General features: G+C 48.8%; 2 protein-coding genes across 3 annotated transcripts in view; one reads left to right on the top strand and one right to left on the bottom strand.

Moving 5' to 3' along the window:
• RECQL5 (RecQ like helicase 5) overlaps nucleotides 1–20,054 on the bottom strand; it is a 769,601-nt gene that overhangs the window by 333,911 nt on the left and 415,636 nt on the right. The gene's annotated exons all lie outside the window — the stretch shown is intronic.
• LOC147702111 (uncharacterized) overlaps nucleotides 2,100–20,054 on the top strand; it is a 114,652-nt gene continuing 96,697 nt past the window's right edge. The window contains exon 1 of the transcript XR_015297504.1: nucleotides 2,100–2,193. The gene's annotated coding sequence lies outside the window, so the exon portion shown is untranslated. The remainder of the gene's footprint in view (nucleotides 2,194–20,054) is intronic.

Genomic DNA, 20,054 nt, shown 5'->3' with positions numbered 1-20,054 from the left:
GGCCACGATTGAATGGCGGCGGCGGGAGGGAGACGAGCAGCGGCTGTGCTCGAGTTCGAGAGAAGAATGCAGGTAAGGGTGGTCTCCCCGCAAAGTTATCAGCCCCAAAGACGACTGGCTTCCAAAATAGTCTCAACCCTACATCAGTGTTGGTCTCGAATGTTAGTGGAACAACAAAGAGTGAACTCTACTCGAGGAGAGTGGATGCAGCCCTTATACTTAGTGACCAACCAGTAGGCGTGGCAGCAAGATGCTAGCGCAGGGGCACAGGCCTTCTTCACCTGAATCCCTGGAGTGGCACTGCTTACCAGCTGTCCCTAGTGAAAGGTGCTTTCAGTTCTCTGTTGTGTTTACATTGATGAGTGGTTTATGAAGAGACTGGTGAGTCTGAAGGACTTCATGTCTGCGTCCTACGCAAAATGGTGGAGCTGATGATGCCCATCACAGACATCCCAGACACTCCAGTGTCTCCGCTCCTGCTACCCAGAGCCTGGTGCAGGTTTTGAGCCCATTCCCTTTGTGTCAGTGTGTACTCCTTGTGTGGGTAAATCTCACCCATCCCCTGTTGTGGGTGCTATGGCCCCCCTCTCGGCAAAGAGAGCAGAAGCAAGCCTTTAGGTTGATGCAAATACACAAAAGTGGACCAGTCAGAACTGGTCTGACTGTGGACAAGGGGCGTGGGATTTGTTCAGCAACAACAATAAGTCACACCACAAGGACTGGCTTTAGTATCGAACCTGGGACACTAAATGGTTATTTGTACTGGACCCCTAACCCAGTACAGGGATCAACATGGTTGTCTTGACATCAAGGAGTCGTGCACCAAGTGTACGAAAGAAGACTACAGGTCTAAAGGTAGAGTCTCTGCAGGATTCCTTCCCGCCATCAAGTCTGGCCCAAGTCCTCAAAAGTCTACAGAGACATCGCGCTGCTGTAACCTGGGAAGAGAAGAAAGAACTTACCTGTAGACGTGTCAGACTGCTCCTGCCAGGAGGGACCTGATTCCTGGGAAGACCTGCAGAAGACCCAGCGGACTGGAAGGACTCGCATGAGGACACACTGATGGGGTAGAGCTGACAAAGAGCAATTTTACCCCACTCCAGAAGCGGAGAAAGAAGAACATCTGCCTCAAGAAGGTGATTCACTTCATTGGATTGAGAAGGGTGATACTGCATTGTCCTCGACCCATCATATAGGGTGCCTCTACTCCCTGCAGGGGCCAGATGGACCATAAGACACAACCATCACACTCCCTGGAGTTTGATTCACTTCAGCTGTCTGGAGGAATATGTCCTAATTCCAGAAGTATTTCTACCATCATTCCAGGACTTACCGTTCCAGAGATCTCCCCGGTTGAAGACAAAGTAAAGGCTAATACTATTCTGACCGGTAGCCAATGGCCATTGATGCACCACTGCCTGCTGTTAGTGGCCCCATTCTAAACCACCGGAAAATCTCGTAGTGGTGTACCTATTCGGTATTGTGCCCAAACTAAATAAAAGGGATCTGTTGGGCTATAACTGCTTTCTTGTCACTAGCATGCTGGACGGTGCCCCTAACTGGACATCGGATGCCCAGTCACCTTTGGGAACACCTTAAGACCTTTTTTTGGTTCGGTCTATTGTTTTGAAGATTTTTTTTTTTTTACAACTTTAGTTCGTTCTATACTTAGGATATAGACGATATTTCTTGTAAGCGTCCTTCCAGTACCATGACTTTCGTCAGCATAATCTCGGGAGCCCAGTACCCCACCCCAACCTACCCCCTGGATTTTTTGTATCCAGGTTCTCGGAGTTAAGCCCCTCAAAACGACCCCACGTTCCTATCTGTTGTTTCGAAGACTACCCTCCTGTAGTGTGCACTGTCCTGCACCTTCCCTGTCCTTGTATGGAGGACGCTCACTCCCAGCTCCCCGCGCTGCTGTTACAGTTCTCAGTTGCCCCTGTGCCTCTGGCTGAACTCCCGCAGCGAGAACTAAATCTCCACGAAGTAGTGAATGCTGCAGCGCCGGCCCTGCCCTGCGCGGCCCTCCCAGCCTCTCCTCTTCCAGCCCCAACGCTTAAATTGGTGGCTTCGGAGAGGAGACGCCAGTGCTGCTGAAACCACGAGAGCTCCGAGCCGGGCGGACCGGCCAGTCAACAACCCGGGCAGAGAACACTGGGCTGGGAGCCGCGCGCCGGGAGGAGAGAGAAGGTAGGAGTGTGAGCGAGTGCGGAAGGGTTCAAAGGAGGGACAACGAAACAGAATTAGTTCTGGAATAAAGTGCGAGGATAGGAGGAGAGAGGAGTGTCCCAAAAAGAGACTAAATGATGGACAGAGGCAGAGTTCAAGATGGAAAACAAAATATGGGAGGCCGGTAAGAGAGGGAAGAGGTAATACGGTGGGGGCGGGTCAGCTGAGGATGGAGAGGTGAGGCATAGCTGAAGAAGGGCGATGAAAAACGCAAAGTAGGGACCACGGGATAAAACGGTAAGTGGAGTAATAACGTGAGGGAGAGCGCGAGGAAGAGAGCGCGAGGTAGAGAGCGCGAGGTAGAGAGCGCGAGGAAGAGAGAGCGAGGAAGAGCGCGAGGGAGAGCGAGGAAGAGAGCGCGAGGGAGAGCTAGAGCACGAGAGAGAGCGAGAGAGAGAGAGCGCGAGGGAGAGCGCGCGTGGAAGCCTTTGGAACGAAAGCGCTCGTACATCTTAGCAAAAAGTTAGGTTTGGAAAGACTGTTCGCCTCCGAACAAGGAGTTCTTGCACCGTGAGACTGTGGGGGGAGGAGTAACACACAGGTGTACTCCTGCAAAGGTACAATCATACAAGGTAGTATCCTCGCACAGGTAGTGTTTCTTTACAGCAAGGCTGGAAGTAGAACGCACAATTCCAGCACCGTGAGAGTTGCAGGGGTTACTACAGTATCCTTTCACGGTGAGGGGCACACACAGGAATATGTCTGAACAGTAAAGATGGAGACGGGGGTCAAGGGACAGTATACTTTCACTGTGAGGAGTTGGGGGTGCACATAGGTGTATTATATCCAGCAAAACTTAAAGTCAGAAGGGGTTACTAAATGAGTATGCCAGCACAGTGAGGGGCGGGGGGGGTGGGTTAGAGTATTCTTTCCGAGTGACATCGGGGCATGGTTTCAAATTATGCGGTACAAAACGGTAATGTTCCTGCAAGTAAGCCAGAATTACTGCAAAGTATCCTTCTGCTGTGAAGGGGTTTCACAAGTGTATTCGTGCACGGTGAGACCGGAAGGGGTTACTATAGAGGAGAAAAGAGCGTGGGCAACACAAATATAAAGTGAACTAAACAGTTCTGTTTTTCATTCAAAATCAGTATCAGCACAATAGGAAAAAAACAAGGAGGTCACGCGAGGTGTGATATACTCTTGCAATGCAGTGCACAACTTGAGCGCCCTCCCGTTAGCCACATGTTGAGTCAACTTCATCTTGCCTGCTGGGATGTGTAGTTACCTCTGTACCACTGGAAGGGAACGTCTCTAAGTCCAACCACTGAGGCGTCTAACTTGAATTATGCGGACCGGCTACAATGGCCGGGAACCAATCATTGTACTCAGTACAGCCGCAGCTCTGCTGTCTACCGCCACTGTTGTATCGCCCAAGTCACCCACAAAGCTGCAATGCTGTCGGACTTATTCCTGTGTACAATGGCTGCGTTCCCAACTTGACTCCAGCTGGCAAGAGGGCCAGTGAGAAGGCTGGTCACTGGATTCCATCCATGCCTTCTCGCCTTCTAACTGCTGCCTCCTGGTGGGAACGCAGGGCAGCAAGTACAGTGGCATCCGGTCCCAAGGGTGTAAAGGCCCCACTTCGCCCCATTCAGGGACTTTTTCAACTAATAAACTAGGGAATGGGGCCTGGTTTCCATGTTTGTATTCGGGAGTCTGGCATCCTTGCTTGAAGCTACTGCCCCGGAGCGAAGCAACGCCCACTTCTTCACCCAGGCTTTCATGTTCATGATTATACTGTTTAGGCTCAAGAGAGAAGGAAGACTTTTGGAAGGGGACGATACCTGTGGGTCGATACCTTGCCTGCGTAAACCCGCTCCCCTCTAAAGGTCACCCGGCCGCCCTTATTTCCAAAGGGAGAGAAGCCATGGCAGCATTTTATACAGAGCGTCGTCTCTTTCCGCCATTACAAAGATCAATTAATGTCTCGTCCCCCGTCCTGCTGGGAGGGCAGAGACGCCTTCAGACTCTGGCTTGTGAATGTCACCGCCACCCTGCAAGAGCAGCTCTTCGCCACAGGTAGTGCGCATGCTCGGTCATCAGCAGGAGCAATAATGGTGCATCTGGCAGCGCCCCCCAGGTGCACCACAGGTGCAGCTGGAACCCCTGGCTCATCACTGGCGCGAGCGCAGATTCAGCTGATAGGCTGCCGGCCCATCAAGAGCCAGTGAATATTTTTCTGAGGACTGCCAAATCTTAAGAGACACATACACATGTAGGGGCATCTGAGGCCTGCTAGCTCATCGCAAGCACGGCTACAGACAAAAGTAGCAGTATCAGGGAACTGCGAGCTCACAAACAGGTCGCGTCAGAGGACTGCTAGCTCACCGTATATAGAAATACATGTCATTCAGGAGATTGCTGTCTCATCCCAAGGATAGGCAAACCGAGGGCGCGTGCCCACTAGGCCCACCGAGGGCGCGAGCACAGGCCCACCGAGGGCGCGTGCACAGGCCCACCGAGGGTGCGTGCCTACCAGGCCCACCGAGGGCGCGTGCCCACTAGGCCCACCGAGGGCGCGAGCACAGGCCCACCGAGGGCGCGTGCCTACTAGGGCAGCCGAGGGCACAGGTCCACCGAGGGCACGGGCTCAGGCCCACCGAGGGCACGGGCTCAGGCCCACCGAGGGCGCGTGCCAACTAGGACCACCGAGGGCGCGTGCCAACAAGGACCACCGAGTGCGCGTCCCAACTAGACCCACCGAGGGCACGGGCACATCTTGTTTGAGCCGGATGACCCCTTGCTCATTTGGGGCGTACCCCAGCAGAGGAGGCCCACCCAAGGACTGTTTTCTCATCACATAGACAGAGAGGTCCCGGCAAGTCCTGCCAGTGCACCACAAGCACCGGCCTCTGCGAGGAGATAGAGATCGTCACAAGCGCAAAGTATCTGTGCCCATGTCTGAGGCCTACCACCATATGGTTGGCTAAAATCACGTGACAGGCCTGGCACTCGGTTCATAGGGCGCTGCTGCCACCACACCTCGGGCGGGCCTTCCTCGCCCCAAGGGCGTAGTCTTGTGGTCTCTGCTTCTCTTCACACCTCCTCATCAGTCTCGGATTGCAGTCTGGAGCTGCTTACTGTTTGTTTTCAACAGACCAGCTGTAAATTCCGGTGGCTGCAAGTGCAAAAGAAAGGCCACAGACATGCTGCTTCAGTGTCCCCTTCTCCTACAGCTCATCCTGAAACATTCCCAGAGTGACACCAACTTCCCTCAAATAAAAGGCAGTGCCTCCTGCATGAATGAACCATTCATGGAGACCGAGAAACACCTAAACGGAGGCGGACAGAGCAACGTCGGCGCCCGGAGCGCACAGAGGCGGGACGCAAGCACGGGCACGGGACAAAAGGACAGACTCTCGGGTGAGGCGATACGGACACTGCAGAGAGGAATGAATAATCCTGCCACACACTCACTACCCTTTTGTCACTGTGTATTTACGGTTAGGTTAGGAGAATGCTTACATAGAAAAAAGGCATTTGTTCCGTTCTTAATAACTTCGGTGCAGTGAAACAAGATGCGAAAACAACAGGTGATGGACCGAATGCAGAACAATGTCATAAATTTACCCCAGTACAGAGATCTGGGCCTAAATACATTTTTTGTTGCTCACCATGCCATTCCAGTTTGAACGCAGCCATATGCAAATCAGTCTTGACCCAGTGCTCCATGGGAACAGTCCTTTAAGCAAACATTGGTCCTTAGCATAAGAAAATATAAAGGAAAATGATGATATAGACCAAGATGGGTTCTATATAAGTCCTATGTCCAGCCGGACAAGGAATTTTAATGTCTCAATGTATTTAAAGATGACATAAAATATACAAACAACAATAAAACGGGACGCAATCCTGCACCCGGCACAGAGAAAAAAACAAAAAAATTGAACAAAAAATAATAACAAAACAAACAAAATGCAGGCAAGAAATGGAGCCGTGGTTGCTTGTAATAATCATACAATGTGACAAGCTAAACCAAATAGTAGCCACAACAATTATACATATGAGACTTTGTGGTACTATTTTATAATGTCGACGTTTCGATCCCAAGCTCAATTAGATGAACGGAATCATCCTCAGGACTAGAGAGATAATGAATGCCTGGTAAACACCTAAAGAGCTGGGCAATCTGGGCGGTTGAAATTTATGGTGTCCTAAAAGAGTTGAGGGCCCAGGAGGCGATAATTTTGTGGAAGTGGTCACAGCGTGTTTCATCTGCCGGTCTGTCCAATTCGTGGAAAGGTAGAGGTGGTGTAGCAGAAATTCGCAGTAGAATTTGCAATGGCGTTATTAAGGTCCTGGCTGTTTACTCCACGGTCAGGGGGGTATATTTCCAGCAGGAGCCAGGTGTGTTCTACAAGGGCGACGGCAACAGTGTGCCATGGGTTCCTCAGCACAATGGCAGGAACTCGAACTGCCAAGCCAGGTCCTCCCTCGACTGGAAACAAGCATCCAAGGACCGGTTTCGAGCTTTCAGCCCTCATCAGCCTGGATAGCTTGATTCCAGTGGCATGGAGAGCACGGGACTCACGTCTGAGCATACCCGTCCCACTCTGGGTGACAATTGCAAAAACAGGTGATGGACCGAACGCAGAACATTGTCATACATTTACCCCAGTACAGAGATCTGGGCCTAAGTCCGTTGTTTTTTTGCTCACCATGCCATTCCAGTTTGAACTCAGCCATATGCAAATCAGTCTTGACCCTGTGCCCCATGGGAACAGTCCAGCCCGAACTGCCAAGCTAGGTCCTCCCTGGACTGGAAACAAGCATCCAAGGACCGGTTTCGGGCTTTCAGCCCTCATCAGCCTGGATAGCTTGATTCCAGTGGCATGGAGAGCACGGGACTCATGCCTGAGCATACCATTCCCATTTGGGGTGACAAATATAAAAAAAAACAGGTGATAGATCGTTTTGCTGTTCACCCTATGTGGGAAGGGTATGCCCAGACATGGGACCCGTGCTCACTACGCTACTGGAGTCAAGCTATCCTAGCTGTAGACAGCTTATAGCCAGAAACCAGTCCTAGGATGCTTGATTCCGGTCCAGGGAAGAGATGGCTTGGCAGTTCGGACTGGACTGTGGGCAATAGCTTGCTTAATCTTCCCGACGGCTCCCAGCGCCTAGAGACCCTTACGGTTGATTGTGCGCTTAACAAATGTGGATTATATGTTCCCATGAGGCACAGGGTCAAGACTGATTTGCATATGGCCATGTCTGAACTGGGGTGGCTTAGTTAGCAAAATAACAATGGATTCAACCCAGATCGGTAACTGGGGGTGAATGTTTTGCCATTGTGCACCATTCCTTGCATCATCTTCTTTGTTTTGCTGTTCACCCTATGTGGGAAGGGTATGCCCAGACGTGGGTCCAGTGCTCACTACGCCACTGGAGTCAAGCTATCCTGGCTGAAGACGGCTGATAGCCAGAAACCGGTCCTAGGGTGATTGATACCGGTCCAGGGAAGACATGGCTTGGCAGTTCGGGCTGGACTGTTCCCATGAGGCACAGGGTCAAGACTGATTTGCATATGGCCATGTCTGAACTGGGTGGCTTGGTGAGCAAAATAACGATGGATTCAACCCAGATCGGTAACTGGGGGTGAATGTTTTGCCATTGTGCAACATTCCGTTCATCTTGTTTGTTTTGCTGTTCACCCTATGTGGGAAGGGTATGCCCAGACGTGGGTCCAGTGCTCACTACGCCACTGGAGTCAAGCTATCCTGGCTGAAGACGGCTGATAGCCAGAAACCGGTCCTAGGATGTTTGATTCCGGTCCAGGGAAGACATGGCTTGGCAGTTCGGGCTGGACTGTTCCCATGAGGCACAGGGTCAGGAATGATTTGCATATGGCCATGTCTGAACTGGGGTGGCTTGGTGAGCAAAATAACGATGGATTAAACCCAGATCTGTGACTGGGGGTGAATGTTTTGCCATTCTGCAACATTTCGTCCATCATCTTGTTTGTTTTTGTGAAGCAAGAATCGTACACATCCATCCGTCCAACTGGGACCAGACTAAGGAGGAGCCAAGAGCAACATTTCGTATTTTAACTCCTACAGGATCTTCTTCTCCTTAATACAGAAAATAATGCTCAATATAATTACATTAAACCTGGCACTAAAGTGGAACTGTACTCGAGGAAGGTCTTTGCTTGGTTTGGTGTACATCCATTAAGTAGTTTGCACAATTAGCATATTACATTTTTTTCTGGTCTGGTCATGACGAAGTTATATTTAAGAACTATCTGAACCATTAATCCAAGAAGGATCCTCTGAAGATATGCAAATCCAGTTTGAAAAATAAAGGCACACCATTGGACTGGGGGAGCATTTCCCATCCACTGCTCATTCATGCAAATTTGTAGTGTTCAGACATGCTGGCCATCACAGAGAAAGGTCTGTAGCGACCACCATTAGCCAGTGTAAGAAAATGCCTATTTTAGTATGGTCCCCCCAAGTTTTTCGATTGATGCTGCTGGTTTTTCAACTGAGAGTGCACTGGGGCCTTCTAATCAGACCTCAGTGCCCTAAAGTGTATTTCAAATTGTCTGTACCCAATTGGAAACGACTAACTTATCTGTAAATCCCTACTATATGTTACCTTGGTACCCAAGGCATGTAAGAGGGGTACCCCAGGGCTTGCAGCATTAGTTATGCCATCTCGGAGGCCCTTCAAGAAAAATGAGTCCTCCACTCTGTCGCTGCCACTACCCCCCTTGTACATCTGTGTAAGTCACCCATCTGGCAGGCCTACAGAGTCCTAAGGCAGAGTGCAACTTATGACACGGACAGGACATGTATTTTACATGTCCTGACAGTGAACACACAAAACCACAATTTTTACTGTGGAAAGACTCGGTTGCTCTATTGGCAAGTACAAGATTACACGCAAACGCCTCAACGGTGTGACCAAAGTGAGCACTCCCAGGCATCCAACTTCTTGTTACATTAAACCCTTAAATCTGAATTGTATCTCAAGTCGAAACGAATGTAAGTGCAGCTTTATTTATTTTTACAAAGCAGCCACCTTGTTGCCTTTAAAATTACTGTGCCTTCCCAGGAACAAACACAGAGCCTGTTTGACAAGACTGCTTTCCGCCCTCCTGGATACACATGCTAACAACTTTCAGGAAGAAGAACAATGAGGGATTGCAGGCCAGGGAGGTGTTCCTTTACCCTTGCAGGAAGCTACTTGGGTCTTAGTCCCAAAAGGCAAGCTTTAAAGGAAAACTCGCCCTTGAAGGGCAGATGTGTCACACTAGGGAGGAGAGCTGCCCCACTGCTCAGGCAGACAGGCTGGCACAGGGAGCAGAGAGGGGAAACCAGTTGCCTAACCGGATTGCACAAGGGGGTAGCTCTGAGGTAACCACATCCGTGGGTGAGGCTAGTGAGGTCTGAACACTGAAAGAAGGGTCTCGCCATTTGGAGAGTGGGCAGAATGGTGCATTTTGGAAATGCCAGATGCCACAATATACAGGAAGTGGTCACCAGGCGGGAGGGAACCTGGTGGCCCACTGGCAACCAACTGCATTCGGCCCTGAGGGCATTTTCCAAATACAAAAGCAGCAGCCCTGGCACCGACACCGCACATCTCCACCGACTTTCAGTGAAGATGGTAAATGGCTCCCCAGATGACGATACAACATTCTGAAAAAATTACACAAGGGAAGGTGCTTCAATAAGACAGTAGATAAGGCCTGGGAAGTGCAGAGAAGCTAAGCATGCAAGTAGCAGTTTATCATAGGTCAAGATGATACTTGTGAACACCTTCTTAAGATGAGTCATAAGTAGAGTCTGTGCCACACTAAAGAGGGTAAGTGCTGGGGTTTGTTACACGTGTTGGAGCAGACCAGCAGAACACTAGGTACCACAAGGGTAGAGGTTTGACATTCACAACAAGCATTTGCAATGCAATAGGTCTTGCATTTACGAGAGTTTGAGCTATTGGCATTGTAAATGACAATGCTTTTCATTTATGTGTTTTTAAAAGAGATGAATAAAAGGCATTGTCATTTACAATGCCAACAGCTTAAACTCTCGTAAATGCAAGACCTATTGCATTGCAAATGAATGCAATAAAAATAAAGCATTAGGAGAGAGCGATTCAGGAAAATAGTGCTTGGAGGCTGTAATTAAAGTCTACTGAGTAACAACATACGTAACGGGGGTGTCGCCATGAGAGGTTACAAAATAAGACAAGGCGGGACTGCTAAGCCATTTAACCAATGAACAGCCACAGTTTACAGAGGACTATGACACAAGCCAATGAAAAATATGGGGGGAGCGTACCTACCTCAATACAGCATGCCCCGCAGAGAAGCGCATGCGCTGCCCAAGCGCGACCTAAAAAGTAGAGAACAGCAGGCTGACATGCAATCATGGCCAGGAAAAAATAAAATGTATGGGCAAGGTTTGCTGCATCTTATTTCAAAGAAAGATAATGAAAACGGACACAAGAAGAGTGGATTACTTGAAATAAACTAGGGAAAACACTAGACCGATAAGAGCTGCAAATTAGTGTTATAGCAATAGTGGAGAATATATAGAAATTTTTAACAGATTAACCCATGTAGAAAAGATACTAAAAGAACAGGAGATAGTTCCATGAGCCAAGACAGAAGCAGAAGGCTGTGCTAATAAGGTCAAAGGAAAAAATACAAAGGGGCCATGGAAATCTCTGAGAAATGGGGCATCTGGAAGCAAAACAACACCTCAAAGTTCGAGTGAGAGGCTTAATTTTCCAAAAAAGGTTCCCAAAGAGCAAAAGTCTCAAATAAAGAGCCTTGAACAAAGTGACTCAAGAGGAAGACCCATTGTGCCCAGGACAAGAAACATAAAGACAATTAATTACGAGTGCGTCCTAAAAATTCTCCGACGTACCACCTGACGCCTCTATCATCATACAACAGAATGGATGGACAACCCGCTTGAGAAAACACCAGTCTCAATCAAGGAACCAAGGCCCTCCTTTGCTAAACTAGTTTAGAAAAGCTATTATAACTTCATGGAGGATGGACGAGGCTGATCAGCAGTCAGAAAAACAAAGTTCCCCACAGGAAACAAACAGTACTCTTGAGGGCAAGGAAAGTAGTGGCAAACTAGGGGATTCCTACTAGAATTAGATGATGGTTAAGTAAGTTCAGAGAATCCCTGAGTCCTTGCCACAGAACAGAAGAAACCCAGCAATGAAAGGAGTGACAAACTGATATGTTAGGGCTAAACACAGGAAAAGGAAACGCTTTGCAAGGACAGAAGAATAAGGCAAGCAAGTTCAGAGATCTCTAGACATTCTAGAGAAAGTTGATTTGGTAAACAACTGACAGGAAAGAGCAACCTTTTCATATAAGATATAACAAGATCATAGAACACCCTTTGCCTCCTGATACAAACAAAAGCAGCAGCCCTCTATTGTCTTTGACACTGTTGATCATCCCATCCTCATCCACACCCTGAAGCCTTGAATGGAATTCACTGGCATTCTCCTTCAGTTGTTTTACTCGTATGCATCCAAACACCAGATCATTCACATTTGCACCTCCCAGCCCCAGACGATCCCCATCACCTGCAGAGATCCCTATGATTCTATCTGGTCCCCGTCATCTTCAGCCCTCTACAAGGAAGCCCACAGGACCATACTCACTGATAAACGCATCAATATTCCCCAGTGCACTACCTATGCATAACTCTACAGTTTCCTCTGTTCCAGTCTTATGCATCAATATCTGGATGTCCAAGACCTACCTGAAATCAAAAGACACAGATGATGGACAGAATGCAGAGCAATTCAAACATTCTCTCCCTGTCAACAGAACTGGGTTAAATCCATTGTTCTTTTGCTCACCATGCCTCCTTAGTTTAGACCCAGCCATATGCAAATAAGTCCTGACCTTGTGCCTCATGGTAACAGTCCAGCTCGAGCTGCCAAGCCAGGTCCTCCCTGGACCGGAATGAAGCATCCTGGGACCGATTTCGGGGCATCACCCGTCAGCAGCCAGACTAGCTTGAATTCAGTGACACAGTGAGCCCGGGACCCACATCTGGGCATACCCTTCGCACTGCGGGCGAGAAATGAAAAGACACACGGATTATGGATGGAATGCAGAGCAAATCAAACATTAACCCAGACAATAGATCCATCGTTCTTTTGCTCACCATGCCAACCCAGTTTTCCATACTGGAATGGCATGGGCACCAAAAAAACAATGGATTTAGGCCCAGATATCTGTACTGGGGTGACTGTATGGCATTGTTCTGCATTCTGTCCATTAATTGTTCTTTTTGCATAGGTCACTCCGAGTGGGACAGGTATGCCCAGACGTGGGTCCTGTTCTCTCCATGCTACTGGAGTCAAGCTGTCCTGGCTGATGAGGGGTGAAACCTGGAAACCGGTCATTGGATGCTTGTTTCCAGTCCAGGGAGGACCTGTCCTGGCAGTTCAGGCTGGACTGTTCCCATTGCGCGCACGGTCAAGACTGATTTGCATATGGCTGGGTTCAAAATGGAATGGCATCGGAGCAAAAAAACGATGGATTTAGGCCCAGATCTTTGTACCGGTGTGAATGTATGACATTGTTCTGCATTCTGTACATTAATTCTTCTTATTGCAGTACCTACCTGAAGTTCATCGCAACCAAACAGAATTTCTATTTGCCAAAAACAAGGAGTCCCAACTAATCTAAACTTGGTACATCATTTTAGAAAGCCGGGTTCCTGCAGTGGAGAAAAGCCTCACACTACTGAGATAAACTAGCCACTAATCGGGCACTGTTTTTCTGAGATAATCACGTCCACACACTGGTAGCTATTCGACACGAGACAGTAGGCTTACCGCAGAGCTTGAGTGCTAAGGATGCAAGAGGCATCTAAACAATTGAGTGGATTTAAATTAATCACCAGCTGTTTTTTAACAGAACTTTGTAAGACAGCCACAAAGTATGTTATAGTATCAAAATGTGTGCCAACTTCATCATACACTTAAGGGCAAAGAGAAAGCCCTCATTCAGATACATAAATGTCTCATTACAAGCTTTTGCATCTGGAACACCCTCCCACTGGAGTCTGGGCGATCTTTGCTGAATTCCATAAAGCAAAAGCTTAAAACTTGTTTGACTAATCAGTTCTAAGACCAGGCCCGGTTCTAGAGGGTTGACCAGACCCACCCAAGGAATACCATGGCCCACCCAAGGCCATTCAGAACTGAAAAAACAATAGTTTTTCACCTTAATGTTTCACAGAGGCGTGCATCTCCATGGCCTCTCCCTTATCATTTATTTGAATGATTAACACTATTGACATACGATATTTTCAGGCCAGGGAGAGGTGTGAAGTAAGCAGAGTTTATTAACTGCTGTGATGCACAAATGACCAGCATGGATATCCTGAAAACTGAATTATGATTCTGGGCTTATGGCATCATATTTTTAAACTTCAATGCTTTGCAAGGTAAAAATCTGCCAACGTTTTTTAAAAACAAGAAAAGCTGTAAAGTGGCTCTGTATGGCAGCAGACGCATTGCTAATGCTGCACATGACCGGGAGCATGCTGCAGTCTTAAAGATCTCCATCTTATAGATTTGAAAAGCAGTGTCACTCCCCTTCCCCAAAGCCGGAAGCACATCAAAGAAAGCGAAGTATGTAGCTCTTTGGATGCTGATTATTGTGTTAAAAATGTCAAACACAAACAGATGCCAATACCTAAAATATCCGATCGATTACATACTTTGTTGAGTTTTGGCCAGTACCCACTCATCTGCTATCCTTCTTTACGGTTGTCTAAGACCAGCAGCAAGGCACCCAACCAGGTGGCTGGTGTATTACAAATGCGGTCTGTCAGTCCATTTTGAATTCATTTTTTCTTTTTAAACTTATTCTTGCTGACGTGTTCTACCTCTGTCGTTACTGGCATTGTCTGCAACATGGTGTATATAGACAAGTGTGACACTGATGCGCTCCAGTGGTGCAGACTTTATTGTCAAGCATTATATCCGATACAGAAGCTACTGATGTTGTTCTCTGCTTTATTTGGGCATACTATAGTGTGGTCACAGGTGTGTGCACTGGAAGCATGAAAGCACATGTCCTTGGGGTGCAGTTATAATGGACGGGGCCTCCCGCACTGCAGTGTTTCAGTTCTACTTGGAACCTTGAGGCTACTAGTCACGGAATGGCATTTGCTGACGAGAGTGTGGCTTTTCGCTGGTCTGTTTTTGGAACGAGGCTGCGCCGGTGATGGCTGCAAGGTGAGAGTCCATCAGCGGGTGTGTGGGGTGGGATTCTGAGTGCATGCTATTATACTGTTGTGGTGCAGTGTGTGACAAGCAGGAGTGTGGCCCGTGCCTGTGGTGACTGTAAGGGGAATGCGTTTTAGCCGGGGGAGGGTGTTGTATGCTGCTGTAATGTTGCTTGGCGTCACAACCAGGGATGTTTAGATCCTTTGTAATGGTGGCTTCAGGGCCAGCGAGACATAGTCAGTCGCAACCTAGAAGACAGTGGCATTTCTACACCTCTGTTGCATGGTATTGTAAGGAGAGTGCTCCATGTGACAGCAGTAACTGGGAAACTGCAGACCCTGCCTTATGTTTTTTGTTTGTTTGCACAATTTTGTTTGCCTTTTGTGTTTGGAGATTAGTGGAGGTTCGGTACGGTGGAGTAAATGCTGACAAAGTTGTGCTCTTTTATATGTAGGGTGCTGATGGCAAGTTTGTGTGTGCATGGTGGTGTGTGTCTGGAGGTGCTGTGCAGGGTAATTGACTAGTGCTGTGCAGGGTAATCGACTTAGTTTGAAGAGACGGGTGGTGATGGGCGAAACACGAGAGACCTGCTTTCTCATAACCGAAAGGTGTAACATAACGCGAGGTGTAACGTGCACATCGTTAAATTGGAAGGCCTACTTGTAACGAAGAGAATTCCATCACTGTCCCTGCTGTACGCTCCATGGCCTGGCGTTCCAGGACATGACCACTGAACCCCCACGCCCTCTGGAACGTGCACTCTGACAAGGCCATATAACTTCCTCCTTAACAAAAAAAAACAAAAAGATAATGAAGCAACAAAGTTAACACTGGAACTTCCAACCAACAATATTAACTGTGACTATACTGAGACTGCCAAAAGAGAGTATGGGGGGTGCACAACTGGGTTGAGAAAGGTGTTGGCGAAAAATTGTTAGAGTTCTGGGTGCTCTCAAAGGGTGGTGTTATCCGTCTGCACACCACTGAGTAATACTGTAGAGTTGTGTTTGCGGAAACCGCAGGTACATCCCCAAAGAGGCACACCGATAATGATCATCAAACGTGATTCAAAAGTTCATTTGAAACGTAACATTTATTTTCTTCAATGTTTTTTTGTATATTCCGTTTTGGATTATTTTGCTGATATTCAAAGCATATCAGAGGACAACATAGTTAAACGGGTGCCAAAAGATGGAGTGAAGGGTGAGGGGGTTGTGTCAAGATTTGTCTATGGTGATAACAATACGAGGAGGAACCAACTTATGAAAACGGGTGATAACATTAGAATGTGAGGTTACCCGTTTCTTCAACCAGAGTTTAGCACCACGAGCACTTATATATAACTCCTATGCTGCATAATCACATTACCCCTGACATTTTTTCCGTACTCTTCCTCCTCAGCCTTTCCGTGATCAAGGGCTGAACAGCCCGAAATGCATTGGAAACAACTGTTCATACGTTTAACTATGTTGTCCTCTGATATGCTTTGAATATCAGCAAAATAATCCAAAACGGAATATACAAAAAAACATTGAAGAAAATAAATGTTACGTTTCAAATGAACTTTTGAATCACGTTTGATGATCATTATCGGTGTGCCTCTTTGGGGATGTACCTGCGGTTTCCGCAAACACAACTCTACAGTATACTGAGACTGCAAAATGCACATTGGAGTAGGGAAAACGTGAGCTGATAGAATAGGACACAAACATGAACAACATCCAAGTCCGGGTACTTATCAGGGCCTTGCACATGCCTTCCAAGCCTGGTAACCCCAGTCCCTACCCTTCATCATCCTGTCTCCTTGTCCTGAAACGTCTGGAACAGGATACTGACACTGGGAAACCCATGCAACTGAAGATTAACACAGTTCTCCTCAAACATTGATGGATACCCAAGATTCAGCATACTCACAATCCATCAACCATCTTCAACTGCTACTTCCACCACATCCTAGTTTACCATCAATTACAGACCTGTGGTAATGGAGATCCGGCACACGCAGGAGGTCAACTGAAACCTTCACATTCCACCCTCAACCAGAGTTCCACATTCCAAGCTTCCCCACACCATTCTTCTCCTTAAGCCTTGGGAGCCCCAAAACATAAGATAGTAAATATATTACATTAGGTTATTACACACCTTCTTCCTTTTGAAAAAAGCAAAACCAAAAAACAAGCACTGTATAACAAAACCTTAAATAAAAAAAAAACGTACAAATATACCACTTAAAACTATATCCATTTGGGGGCATGGCTTGGAGCTTCAAGATTCAGAGTGTGCCTAGGACTCCCCTCCCCCCCGTCATCCGCTCTGGGTTTCCATGCTCATCAGGAGCTGTCCCTCTCTCCTGAAGGAGGAGTCCATTCTGCAATTACCAGCGGCGGACATCAGAGAAGAGCGAAATCAAGGGAAACGGCGAATGACGTCCCGATCCACCATGGTTCTCCTGACTACAACGCAGGCAAGATGGCGACCTGAGCTCAGTGTCCAATACTGTGGAAAGCAGCAAATTGTCTTCCCCCTCCACTGCTGCATAAACGGGGTCTGTAGCATTCCCAGTGCCCCCTCCGGGGCATACATGGGTGCTGGGGGTCCCCTTGGTTGCCATGACGTAACCGGACTGCGACCGGAGTCTCTGGTCTAATGGGTGGGCCCAGAATCACAATCCATCCCGCAGTGACGCTCGGTGCCCCGACCCCGGCGCAGCTTGGGCGCAGTCGGCCTGACGCAGCTCTCTCCAGCAGACCGGGTAGTGCCGAGGTCCTGCACTTGTGGGTACATCGGAAGCAGAGGCTAGTTGCCCTTCCGGATTCCACCCGCGGTCGCGCCCTAGACCCTGCGGTGTTCGGCCAATGCCCTGGCCCTGGGTGCCCGAATACAAGCCGGTTTCGGCCCTGATGTGGATTGGGGCTAAAGACGGGCACCACAGGACATTTCACGGAGGCACCCGCGCTCTGAACCAACTGATCTTCGGGCTGCGGTGGGCACCCTGCGGTGCGTCTTGGCGGGGTGCCCCGGAGCTGGGGACGCGGGCATTTGTGCTGGCCCATGCGGTGCCTGGACTTGGGAATGCAGATTCCACACTGAGTGAATGGAGGACATTGGACTGATGCAGATTGTTTTAAACCACCCATGGAGGTAAGCAAGAGGAGACGCAGGGCGGGAGAGCCCAACACAGGATGGAGGGGACTCACTCTCTACTCCAACCTCCAAGCAGCGCACAACAGCCTTGACCAGCGGGTCAACAGTCCTAGAGTGGAGCCCGCACCACAGCTTCAACTACTCATTCAGGCACAGACTCCTCTGAAAGCCCACCCTCCCCCTGCCAGACATGATCAGATCCCAAACACTGTACACCAGGGAGTCTGGCAGGGCCCTGGGTAGAGGTGGCCATATCCCTGGAGCAAGCCTATCCCCTGCACCATTGCGGGCTGAGGACGCAGACGGCTCTGAAACCACACCACTCGAACAACCAGGCCTACCTCATTGAGGCCTAACAACCTGGCCTTGACGACACTAACAACACCCCCCATAGCTCCAGGAGCCCTGTGCGGCCTTGCCTGTGTCTACAGGGTATCCAGGCAGAAAAGGCACTCGCGCCACTACATAGAACGCCCGACCCTGGACAAAGCTCAGACTAACATCTGCCCGCCCCTTAGGACGACCATGGGGAAAGAGCGCGGACCAAACCCCCCTGCGACGCAGACCAAGATCGATCAATATACCACCGATGAGCTTGGCCCCACGGCGGAAGCTACTGAGAAATCTGCTCCGACAGGATGTGATCTTAACACAATCCTACAGGCCATTAGCTCTTCTCAAGCCTCAGTAGAAAACAAGATCGTAGAGGTCCAGTTGAATATGGCTCCACTCCGGCAGGACCTCCGAAATGCGACAGCAAGCATTTCTGAAACTGAATCCCGCATCTCCTTTGTTGAAGACAACATACTACGATTTACGGAAAAAGTAGCCCAACTACAGACCCACACCAAGGAGCTGCACAAAAGGGCAGAAGATGCTGAAAATAGGTCTAGACGCAACAATATTCGTATGGTGGAGTCTCCTGAAGGGTCAAACAGGGTCAGGTGGCTGCTCTCATCATGCAATGGATCACGTCATAGATGCCCAAAGACACACTGTCTGCATGGTTCTCAGTAGAACGAGCCCACCGATCTCTGGCACCCAAACTTCCTCCAGGTGCTCCACACGATCCATCATTGCCAGGATCCTTAACTTCAAAGATAGAGACTCAATTTTAAGAGAAGCCCGCATTCAGAAAACCCCGACCTAACAAAATCATACTATAATGATATTTTGTGATTATGCGAGGGAGGTCCAGAGTCAAAGACGTTCATACACAGATGTTAAGCAAAAGTTGTGCACCCTCAATATACAATACAGATTGCTTTTTCCGGTCCGCCTCTGAATTATCTTCCAAGATAAGACCTACTTCTGTGACACCCCAGAGTCGGCCTGGACCTGGGTGACTGAGGAGCGTCCTTTCAGATCCAGAGCCGCAGGCCTGCTCTCAGGTGCCCGGGTCGCCCCTGCAACAACCCCTAAACCAAGGAGAAGACGTACGCACTCCCGCAGGGGCTGAGGAACGTGCAGAGCCATGTCAGGTTAGCCAACAGCCATTGCCCTGGGCCCCAGAAATCAGGAATTGCCTTCCGAATCCTGCCCCATGCAACATGCTGGTTCCCTGGACCACTGGACTGTGAGAGGCAGTCCCCAAAGACTTTGGGCACTGAATCTACAGACTCAGATCTCTCCTGCAGCCCGGCACTCCTCAGCTGACAGGCCCCACAGGGAATCATAAACACCGAGTTACAATTACACGAAGAACTGTTCACAGGCAGGCCCAACACATCACACCAGTCAGACAAATCTGCAGATATACGATAATATCCTGCTATGAGGGGGGGTGGTCCTCCACGCTACTCTGAAGCTAAGCGTTATAGGTCAGCCTGTTACTTTCTAAAGTTCATAGGGCGACAGATGCTTCTGTTCTTGAAGTATAGGGTGGGGGGAAAGGGTTGGGACTGTTGTACCACGTTCACGCTTAAATACGCAGTTTAGAATTCTCAGCACTTCAGCCTTGCACCAACACAACACCACACACTACCTACACACTAACAGTAGAGGTTTCCTACCACCATTATTAGTCTTCCGACCTGTCCCTCCGCAACTTCGGGACCTCATGATTCATTGGCCCACCTATACAGACCACAACACAAATGGCACATAGAGACGGCCTCCTCAGAGTGATGTCATGGAACATCAACAGCCTGCTAGATAGAAATAAACAGACGGCAGTCCTTCGACCTGCCCAGACACCCACTTCATGGGCAATCTTTGTCCCTTCCTCGCAAGATACAGGTTCGATAGATCCTAGCACTCAGGCTTCGAACGGGGTTCACGCTGGGTGGCAATCCTCCTGAGACATAATTTGCCCTTCGTACCCACTCAGATTATCAGTGACCCCCACGGGCGCTTTGTGGCTCTCTCCGGAACGTTGAGAGGGAACACCCTCAACTTATTATCCATTTACATCCCTACTGCTACACTCACGCAAACTTTGAGCT

This window comes from Lissotriton vulgaris, chromosome 7 (assembly GCF_964263255.1).
Source record: "Lissotriton vulgaris chromosome 7, aLisVul1.2, whole genome shotgun sequence".
NCBI lineage: Eukaryota > Metazoa > Chordata > Amphibia > Caudata > Salamandridae > Lissotriton > Lissotriton vulgaris.
Note: the sequence above shows the minus strand (reverse complement) of the source record. Positions and strands in the feature narration are given on the sequence as shown.